The sequence below is a fragment of the Eumetopias jubatus genome, unplaced genomic scaffold (genome assembly GCF_037043125.1).
Source record: "Eumetopias jubatus isolate StellerSeaLion01/CBP00866 unplaced genomic scaffold, mEumJub1_p1.0 scaffold_2, whole genome shotgun sequence".
Taxonomy (NCBI): Eukaryota; Metazoa; Chordata; class Mammalia; order Carnivora; family Otariidae; genus Eumetopias; species Eumetopias jubatus.
Genome location: NW_028274808.1, coordinates 82043790 through 82053806, shown reverse-complemented (window position 1 = coordinate 82053806; position 10017 = coordinate 82043790). Strand labels below are relative to the sequence as shown.

Below are 10017 nucleotides of genomic sequence, written 5' to 3'. Positions count from 1 at the left end.
AAATTCATGGTATATGTTAAGTGAACATGTTTCAACCAGATGAGAAAGACATTAAGCAGAATTGACTTCAAAATCAACTAAACATTCATTGTTTCATGTATTGAGTATCTCAAATATGCCTGGAACAATGCTAAGTCCTGAGAGTAAAAAGATGAAAAGACAAACTTCCTATCAGCAAATTGTTCACAACCTAACTGAAAGAGATGTAGAAAAATAATCGATTTCAAACCATAGTGTGCAATCATGGAATTGTGCAAATTGTTCTGAGAATTTAGGGAAGCCAGGGAAGGATTTCCAGCAGCGGCAACACTTTAACCTCATAAGGGTTTTGCAGGTGAAAGGGCCGGACGGGGGGTGCTGGAAGGAGGGGGGGGTCTGGGAGAAATATTTGGCTCAGAATTGACAGCATTTGCAAAAGAGACACCGAGAGACAGTACAGTAAATTAAAGGAATGTTGGCTCTTTAGGCATGACTAGTGCTTAAAATGCAAGATCAAGAATAGTGGGAAGTGAAGGTGGGCAGGTAAACCTTTTACTCCATCTTGGATTTTTATTCTGGGGCACAGGGGAGCTACTGAAGAATTTTTTTTTGAATCCAGTGTGAAGGATAGATGGGAGGAAGGTAAGACTGGAGACTGGAAGATTAGGTAGGAAGTTTTTGCAGAAACTCAGACATATGTGTCAGGTTTTACCATAGTAATACACAAAACAAAATCTTAGCAGCTTATAACAACAAAAATTTGTTTCCTCCAAAACCTTTGTATCTTACAACAACAAGCATTTATTTTTTACTCATGGGTCTGTTGGTCAGCTGTGGGTTGGCTTTAATTCAGCTGGGCTGTGCAGGGCTGAGTGTGGCTTGGCTCCAGACATGGCAGCTCATGTATGCTCCATGGGTCTCTCATTTTGGGACACAGGATGAGGGAGCAATGGCTTCTCTGGGCCATGCTCTTCTATTGATGGATGACAGGAGTGCAGGGGAGGTGGGTAGGAATATGTAATGTCTCCTAAAGCCCCTGCTCAGAGCTAGCACACTATCCCTACTGCCCACACTACACTAGCCAAAGTCACATGGCCAACCTCCATGTCTAGAGGACACAGTAGGATTCTCTACCCATAGGGTGAGGAAGGGGGCAGTAAATATTTGCTGAACATATTAACTCAACCTACCATACCAGGCAAAAGATTATGAACACCTAAACCAAGGTAGATGGAGTAGGAATGGACAAGAGTGGTCAGGAAAGCTGAGAGCATAGCCAGAATCTGGGGTCCCCAGCTAGTTGGGATGGACAGGGATGGACTGCCTCATCAAGATACGAAGAAACTAAGTAAGAAGCTTTAACTCCGGGAAGTGTCCGAGTAGAGTTGGGTCGTCAGTCTAAATCAATTCACTGATTGGAAAACATTAGGCCAAGACGAGAAATACAAGGATACACCTCTCAAAAGGAGCTAATGGAAGAGAAGATCACAATGAGGCGGAGGAGCAGAGTCAGTGACAGTGTTAAACTGCCCTCAGTTCTGTGGCGATGGGCATCCTGGGAGTCCTCGAAAGGCAGCCCCAGAAGAGAAAATGACAGAACTGAAGTAGGACGAAAGGGAGAGGAATTCAGGATGACTCCCAGTTTTCTAGTCTAAGAGACTGGGAGGGCACAGGTGTCATCTGCTGATTCTGGAACACAAAAGGAGAGAGAAGACGGTAAGTTCAGCTGGGTTCGGTTTTTAGATTTGAGCCATCTAGGTGGACATACCTGTGGGAGAGCTGAATATCAAGCTAGAAGTCTCCCTTGTGTCTTTCATCTGTTTCCGCATATGAAAACACCCTCTCTCTCCTCTCTTACTAGCCAAAGTCTTAAATGTTCATGATCATTTACATTTCTGTGCTGCCTTTCTTCGAGCTGCTTGCATTTAGGATTAGCATGTCTCATTTAACCCTGATCATTTGTGTTATACTCACCCCTACACACACATTAATCACGTGGCCTAAACTAAACTATAAATTCCATGAGGACAAGACTTTGTATGTCTCTAATATCTCCTACGGAATTCAGCACAGTGATAGGCAAAAACCTAAATTAAAAAACTAAAAAATGAGTTAAAAAAAAGAAACTAAAAAATGCATGATGATTAACTACCTCAGTGAAGAAGAATAATCAATGACTATTATCCTAAGTGACGATGTGGTACCACTGTAAAGATCATTTTAAAAGATATCTTAAAAAGGGTATCTTATAAATTTTCTTTAAAATAGCACTGTTTTGGGGTGCCTGGGTCACTCAGTCGTTGAGCGTCTGCCTTCGGCTCAGGTCATGATCCCAGGGTGCTGGGATTGGCCAGCCCTGCATTGGGCTCCCTGCTCAGCGGGGAGTCTGTTTCTCTCTCTCCCTCTGCCCCTCCGCCCCCTTGTGCTCTCTGTCTCTTTCTCTCTCAAATAAATAAACAAAATCTTAAAAAAAAAAAAGAAAAGAAATACCGTTACAATTTTAACTTAGATGCATGTTGAGTGGCAGATGGAAAGTCAGCCTGGTGTAAAAATTAGGCCAAACAATCAACAGTAACAAGAGTTCACAATTTAGATGGTCAACTATTTTGCAGTTTCTTTCTAAGAAGACACCAATCAAAAGAGATAATATATGTTGCAAATGTAAAAACACCAAGAAATGCTAAATATTTTGTAAAGACATGGTTATGATTCTTTACATCAAGTCACTATTCATTTTACAAGAAGAGAAACAGAGGTACATTCGATAAGCTCAGGGTAACACCACTTTTTGTTTTGGGGGCAAGGATAGAAGACAGGTCTCTGACTTCCAGACCAGAGCTCTAAGACCAACGAAGTATAAACCCCTAACTAGCTGCTGGATCCCAGTAGGGCAAGAAGAAAAGATATAGTTGGGGCAGCTAAAATTAAAAGGAATGTTTTGAACTCTTTTAGTTCTTTTTTTAAAGGTAGGCTTCAAAAAACTTAATTTTGTGAGGTATTCAACAGGGACCTGGAAAACTGCTCTTAGCATTTTAACATAAATTAAAAATCATTTAAGCAGACCTCTTTTCAGCTCTTGCCAACTGCACATTTATTTTTCTGGTCAAGGAGGCTTTACCATTGCAAATGAAGAGGAAATGAAGGCTTTAGAGCTTGGGCATATCAGTTAAAAAAAAAAAAAGGAAGTGAATGTGGATGTTGGATTAACTTCTCTCATATTCGCAATCCCATTTATCTGGGCAAGGAATTTGCCCCCCAACAAGGTACTCTTGAAAACATTCTCTGAAAAATTAGGTTGCTGTGTAGAATCTGGAGTTGCTGCAAGTGTTTCTTAAAAGCTCATTAGCCCTCCAGAGAGCTATGAAAGTAAAACAGCTCCAGACCTAATGAGAGCTCAGTAAACAGGTTTCCACTGCACCTGTATTGGGAGACGGGTGACCTCCAAGGAGCCTGGAAGCTTCGTTCCATTTTGGACAAGCAACCTCAAGAGTGGGGGATGGGAAATGGGGAAATGAAGGATAAAAACCTTACTTGCTAATTCTAAACATATGTCGCCTGCACATTGGTGAGTTCAGGTTGGCAAAGGGTAAAATAAAATTTCATTGAACTGCTTTCTTCAGTGACAGCTGTATTTGTTGATTTTTCCACTGGCATCCAGCTTTTGGAAGCTCCATTTTCCTAATTTGGGAACAACAGAGGGCAGTCATTGCTCATGTCTGAATACAACTCTTGACATCCATGTTTTCGTATAGAGAAGACCATCTTCTGTGAGCCTGCAAAACATCAGTCTCGCTCAGGCATAGGGTGAAGAAATTTATATGCCCACAGTCTGGTGGATTCAAAGTCACCACCGACTGTACCTCTCCCTTTCCTTCTTGGCTTCCTCCATTTCCCAAAGCACAACCAGCAGCTAAATAGAATACGGCATAAGAGGTTTCTTCTCCACCCATTTCCCCCTATTAATAGAACATGGCAGAGGAAAAACTTTGTGACTGTCAACTCAACTGCTAACCTAATTAAAGATGGCCCATTTGGAGTCAAAAATCAATCAGGAGACTGTTCCATCAGAAGAAGGAAGGGGAGCTGAAGGGACTTCAGCAGTTACTTGTCATGGAGTTTGATAATCACATGCACCAGGAAATTGCACGTACGTAGAAACTGCGGAGAAGACAGAATACAACTAATTCACTGTGCTTAAGCTAGGATTGACCAGGAAGTAAAGCAAATTTGTGACTATTTTATTATCTCTTTATTATGGTTCAAGTACTTCCTATAGCAAAACCTTATTCATTAAAAATAAGCTCTAAGGGAGTAAGTTCCCCACACTTTTCCCATTGAATCTTGCCCCAGTAGGTTGTGGGAGAACCCAACCTCCCAACTGTAGCCCCATTTAAAATACTATAAATTTTGTCCTCTTTGAAGGCACAGGGCGAAGCTATTGTCCAATTTCAGCAGTCTATCCTTGAAGGGCATCATCCATAATCATTTCAGTATTTAGCACAATATCTGCCAGAGTGTTTGTGGATGTATTTCCATTTGTATCAGCAAATATTTATTGAGAATACCCATTGTCAAAATACTTTATTAGTATTACATGGGCTATAAAGATGATTAATTGATGACCCCTATTCCCAAGGTCTTCATCCTGCAGAAGAAGGTGAGGAGAGATGTACAAATTGCACAGTAATGCCAGGTAAAATAAGAGGAGTATCATGAGAGAAGTACCAAAGGTGAAGGAATTTTATTTATTTATTTATTTATTTATTTATTTATTTATTTATTTTAAAGATTTTATTTCTTTATTTGACAGAGAGAGAGACACAGCGAGAAAGGGAACACAAGCAGGGGGAGTGAGAGAGGGAGAAGCAGGCTTCCCGCTGAGCAGGGAGCCCCATGCGGGGCTCGATCCCAGGACCCTGGGATCATGACCTGAGCCGAAGGCAGACGCTTAACGACTGAGCCACCCAGTAGCCCCAAAGGTGAAGGAATTTTAAAGAAGGGAGAGGAGGCATCTCTTTCTGGAGGCCAGCAGAAAGTCTGACTAGAGGAAATGGTGTTTGAGACAGCAGTGACAGATCCACAGGATTTCTACTGGCAGCGCTGAAAAGAGGAAACAGCTTGGTGGGATGAGTACAGAAAACAACAGGTCACAGATTCTCCAGTTGTCCTGTTTGGCTGGGGAACAGGAGATACAAAAAGAAAAGTGAGGGCTGGCGCTGGACAGGTCGATTCAACCAGCCGTGTTTTCTCCAGATGCAGGGTATGAATGCATTCAGTATTTTCTATTGCGTATCTGCTCACAGCCCTTTCTATTCTACATCCTGCCCCCATCGGCCCGATCTAGAAAGCTAAATATTCTATTTGTAAGACTCCGTTGCAGCTAAGGTTTCATAGATGACTTCGATTCTGGTGAGGAGATGTACTCTCGTGAAATTTGGAGAGCAGAAAGGAGGATGGAAGCCAGGTTTGCACAGCAGTCACCACTGACAAGATGGGAAGTTGGGAGGTCATTTCAGGGAAGCTTTCAGGAGTCCAGCCTTCTGAGGTCAGTTGATAGCGCCTTCAAAGGCAAGATAAGCCACTGCATCTTGAATCCAGCCCTCCTCCACATGGTCTCAAATCCTCCAGCAGCTTACTGAGTGGAGGACTCAGGGGAGGAAGTGGAAACACGTGAGGACCCTTCCAACCTCTTCGTGTGTCCAGTTATCTATTATCCTATTGGCCAGACAAATCTTATGGCCGAGTCAGAGTCAGGATCAGGGTACGAAGAGACTACAAAGTTATGAGTCAAACTATATGGATACCTCCAGGCCATTGATTGGGGGCTTTTAAGAACAATAATCTACTGAACTGAGTAAATGTTAAAGCTGCCAGTTTTGAGTAGGGCCCAGAGTAAGACAAGGCTCTGCAACTAGTCCAGGCTGCAGTTCAAGCAGCTCTGGCTTTCTGACCCAGGATATCCAGTCATATTTAAAATGTTTGCTAAAGATGCAGCCACAACACGAGTCCTCCAGCAAGCCGTGATAGGACAATCCTCAAGTTTCTGGAGCAAGATACGCCCTCTGCAATAAGTAAGTATTTCGAGGAATAGTCTCGGGCTTGTTACTGGGTCCTAGTAGTGACTAAATGCCCACTCTTAGAAGAGGGAGTGACCATAAGCTCTGAACTGCCAATCAAACTACCAGAACTATAAAGTTGCAGAACTGAAGAGGCCACTGGGTACAAGCAGATACTGAAATTATGGAAGTGAGTGACTCAGATGCGCATGGCACCCACTCCTGCTATGCTGCAACCTCTCCCCAAAGGAACAGCCTTTGCTTTATGAGGAGTTAGTTCCCTATAACCAATGGCTGCAGAAGGAACAAAAAAATGTCAGGCTAGTTTGTAGCTTGGCAAGATATGCCCGCACCAGCTAAAACTGACCTGCTGTACATGAAACCCCCAGTCAGAACTACTAGCCCGGCAGGAGGACAATCAGAAAGAGAAATACATTCAGTGGGCAAAACTTGAAGCTGTGCATCCAGTTCTCCACATTGCCCAAAAGGAGAGATCAAGAGAGGCGTGGGTCTATAGCAGTCCATAGGCAACAGAATGTGGTTTGGCCAGATGGTCATGGATGGAAAAGGAACAAACTTAGAGGACTGATGATGAGGAGGTCTAGAGAAAAGACCTGTGCATGGACTCTTCAAAAATGACAGAGAGAGAGAGGCACTCACGGGGGAGAAGCCCACCTCGTCAGGAGGAGAAAGCCTGTCCTGTGAACTTCAGTCAGCCTCTTTTCCCACCTGCCCTAGAGCCTGCACAGTGGGCATAGCAACCCCCTGGCCTTGACAGCAGAGAGATGGCAGTGATGGGCGGCTCAGCAACGTGAACTTTCTCTCACTAGGGAAGATAAAGAAAATGCTATACTAAAGGCCTTGCCTCGAGGAAACATTAGGAAACTTTTTTTTTAAATGCGTGTGTGTGTGTGAATATATAAGGACATATACACACACATATATACGTTCATTCATTCTCAGGGAGATTTGAAAATATTACATCCATAAAACAAAACAGGTATGATATGAAAAATAATCTAAAATTATTTTAGAAATAATTGGAAAAAAATTTTTTGCTCCCACTGGTTGTCAAATGATCCTTTATTGAAACATTCTCCTTTGTAGTTGACTAGCTGGGCATTCCACCGCACCACTGTTGATGTCATCTACGATGTCATGAGAGTGGCGGCCAACAACATTGCAGTCCACAGACTGGGCAGTCCCCAGGATTTCTTTAATGGTTCCAGAGAGTTCTCTGGCTAAAGATCAGTGTCGCATCTGTTGGGCAATATTGACAATCTCATCAAAAGTGCTATTTCCTCTGTGTTTAATGTTTTTCTGCTTCTTTCTGTCTCTTGGTGGTTCCTCGAGGGCTTTGATAATCAGGGCAGAAGCAAAAGGTACCACTTCATTCTGGGCCTGTCTGTTCTGAATGGTCAGTTTCACTGTAATCCTTAGACCCTTCCAATCACCGGTTGCCTTGGCGATGTCATCACCCGCCTTTATTGGAGACAGACCCAGTGGGCCGATCTTCAGGGCCAGGGCAGATGTGGCACCGACTTTGCCACTGGTGCACCTCAGGCACACGACTTTGATCTCGCTGGGGTCAAACTTAGTCGGCATGGCAGAGGTGGCTGGTGTCAGATGAACCCGGCTTTGGGACAACCGAAGAAAGTTGCACCTTTGCCTCCCTGAGCCAAAAGCCAAAAAGACCCAGAAATAATTGGAAATTTAAGAGCAAATTTATTGCTCTAAAGAATTCAATATAGAGACTGAATAGGGGAAATGGACATAAATGAATATCAAATAGTTTAGCTGGAAGATTGAGAGGAAAGATTATCCTCAAACACAGTACTATGGCACAGAAATATGTGAGTAGAGAAATGGAGACATGGAGGACAAATGTAGGAGTTCTAACATACGTCTATTAGGAATTTCAGAAGAAACAGAGAATGGAAGTAATTCTTTAAAAATAAAAGAAGGAAATGACCCAAAGTAATGAATCCACAGATTTAAAAGTTTCAAGTAATGAAGAAAAAATGCCTAAGTACATCTTGGTGAAATTTCAGAACTCCAAGCATAAAGTACAAATCCTAAAAATGTCCAGATTAGAATAAGGAGTTGTTTACAAATAAATGAAAATCAGATTGGTATTCACTTTCTAATCACCCACACTGGATGCTGGAAGACTATGGCAGGAAATCAGAGAGAAAAAGAAAAAAATGCATGGTAAATATAATGAAAACAATAAATCCAAACATCATTAATCTTAATATTAAAAGACAGCAAAACTCAGACTGCAGAGACAGGAGGCAGGAACCAGCTATGTGATGATTATAATAGATATTGTAAAAGAAAAATGATGCAAGGGCATCTGGCTGGCTCAGTCAGTAGCACATGTGACTCTTGATGTCAGGGTTGTGAGTTAAAGCCCCACATTGGGTGTAGAGATTATTTAAAAATAAAATCTTTAAAAAAAAAAGGAAAATGATGCAGAAAGATTTACTATAAAGAACTAGGAAGATATACTAGAAAATTAATGCTTGAGTACTAATATTAATATCAGAAAACAAACAGGAAAAGATAGACTTAAGAAAAATATTTATATGGATATTGGCATAAATTACATTGATACACTTGCAGAATCTACCAAATGATGCAAATACTGAACAGAATCTGCATTTTGGGGGTGGAGGGTAAAATCCTAAAAATATAGGAACAAAGTATCAACTCAAGAAGCTAAAGAAAGAGTAAGACAGAGCGAGGGAGAAAAAGAGAGAGAGGAAGAAGAAGGAGGGGGAAGAGAAGGAGAATCAAATAAACTGAAAGATAAGTTATTAAGCATAAAAGTAGAAAACACAAATAAGTGGATGATTAATCAAATGAAAATCTAATTTTTTGATGAGTTCTTTAAAAAGAGCAATTAAATAAACAGACTGTCAAATGTGACCATGGTAAAAAAAGAAAAAAAAAAGACGATGACTACAACTTAAATAATCAACATTAGAATTGAGAAAAAAAGATGTGGAACATTTTTTTAAAATTATAAGCAAATCAAATACAAATTTGTGTCAAACAAATTTGAAAATTAGTTAAAATAGATTACTTTGTAGGAAAAACTAAGTAATGAAAATTGACTCAAAAAGCAAATGAAATCCTGAAAAAAAACAATAGCTATAGAGGAAATAAATATGCTAAAAAGGGCACAATGCCCAGATAATCTTCTGGGCACATTGTACTAAACCTGCAAAGAACAGATAATCCCTGTATTATTTACACTGTTAAGGAACATAGGAAGAGATGGAAAGTTTTCAGTTCATTCTACAAATACAGCATAACACTGAATCATAACCAGATAAAAATAAGGGAAAAACCACCTACAAACAAAACAAGAAACCCAAAGTTAAATAGAGGCAAAAATCCCAAATAATATATTAGGAAATTTAACTCAACCCTTTACAAAGAGAATTACATCATGAACCAGTTAGTCTTTTTCACAAAAATGCCAGGATAGTTTAACATTAGTGTCTGTCTGTCTTTTAGTGTAATTCACTACCCTAAGAGCTTAAAAGAGAAAAGTTGTATGAGTATGTCAGGACATGTGAAAAGGCATTTACCAAAATTAGCAATTATGCCTGATGAGAAAAGTTTTTCTTAAGCAACTTGATAGAAGACATTACCAGAAACCTGCATGATGTTTTCAATGAATCATAAAGAGCATTTCCATTAAAGTGAAGAGTTCTGCCACACTCATAAGTCTTCAGCAGAAACTACTCTGGTGGAACAAGGCAGCAAATCAGGAAACAGGAAGACATGTGATCCAGGAAACAGGTGATCTGACACAGCAGAAAGGCAAAGGAAAGCCCCAGAACTACAGCGAAAGAAAATCCAGGCAGATTAATGTGCAGCAGATCTAGGACGTAAAGAGCAGGAGGCTGAGTGGCCACAGGCAGGATAATTCCAATAAAAAAGAAAAGAAAAGCAGAGACAGAAACGGATA

General features: G+C 40.9%; 1 long non-coding RNA gene across 3 annotated transcripts; it reads right to left on the bottom strand.

Moving 5' to 3' along the window:
- Window positions 1-336: 336 nt before the first annotated feature.
- On the bottom strand, window positions 337-9779 carry LOC114208229 (uncharacterized). 3 transcript variants are annotated; one of them, XR_015767075.1, is made up of 4 exons: window positions 9635-9763; window positions 3992-4137; window positions 3511-3752; window positions 337-1668 (listed from the first exon to the last, which is right to left on the bottom strand). It is a non-coding gene; the product is annotated as an uncharacterized LOC114208229 (long non-coding RNA). The 3 variants fall into 3 exon arrangements; XR_003608994.1 differs by lacking the exon at window positions 337-1668 and having other exon boundaries at window positions 2641-3752; window positions 9698-9779; XR_003608993.1 differs by lacking the exon at window positions 337-1668 and having other exon boundaries at window positions 2641-3752.
- Between the last annotated feature and the right edge of the window lie 238 nt (window positions 9780-10017).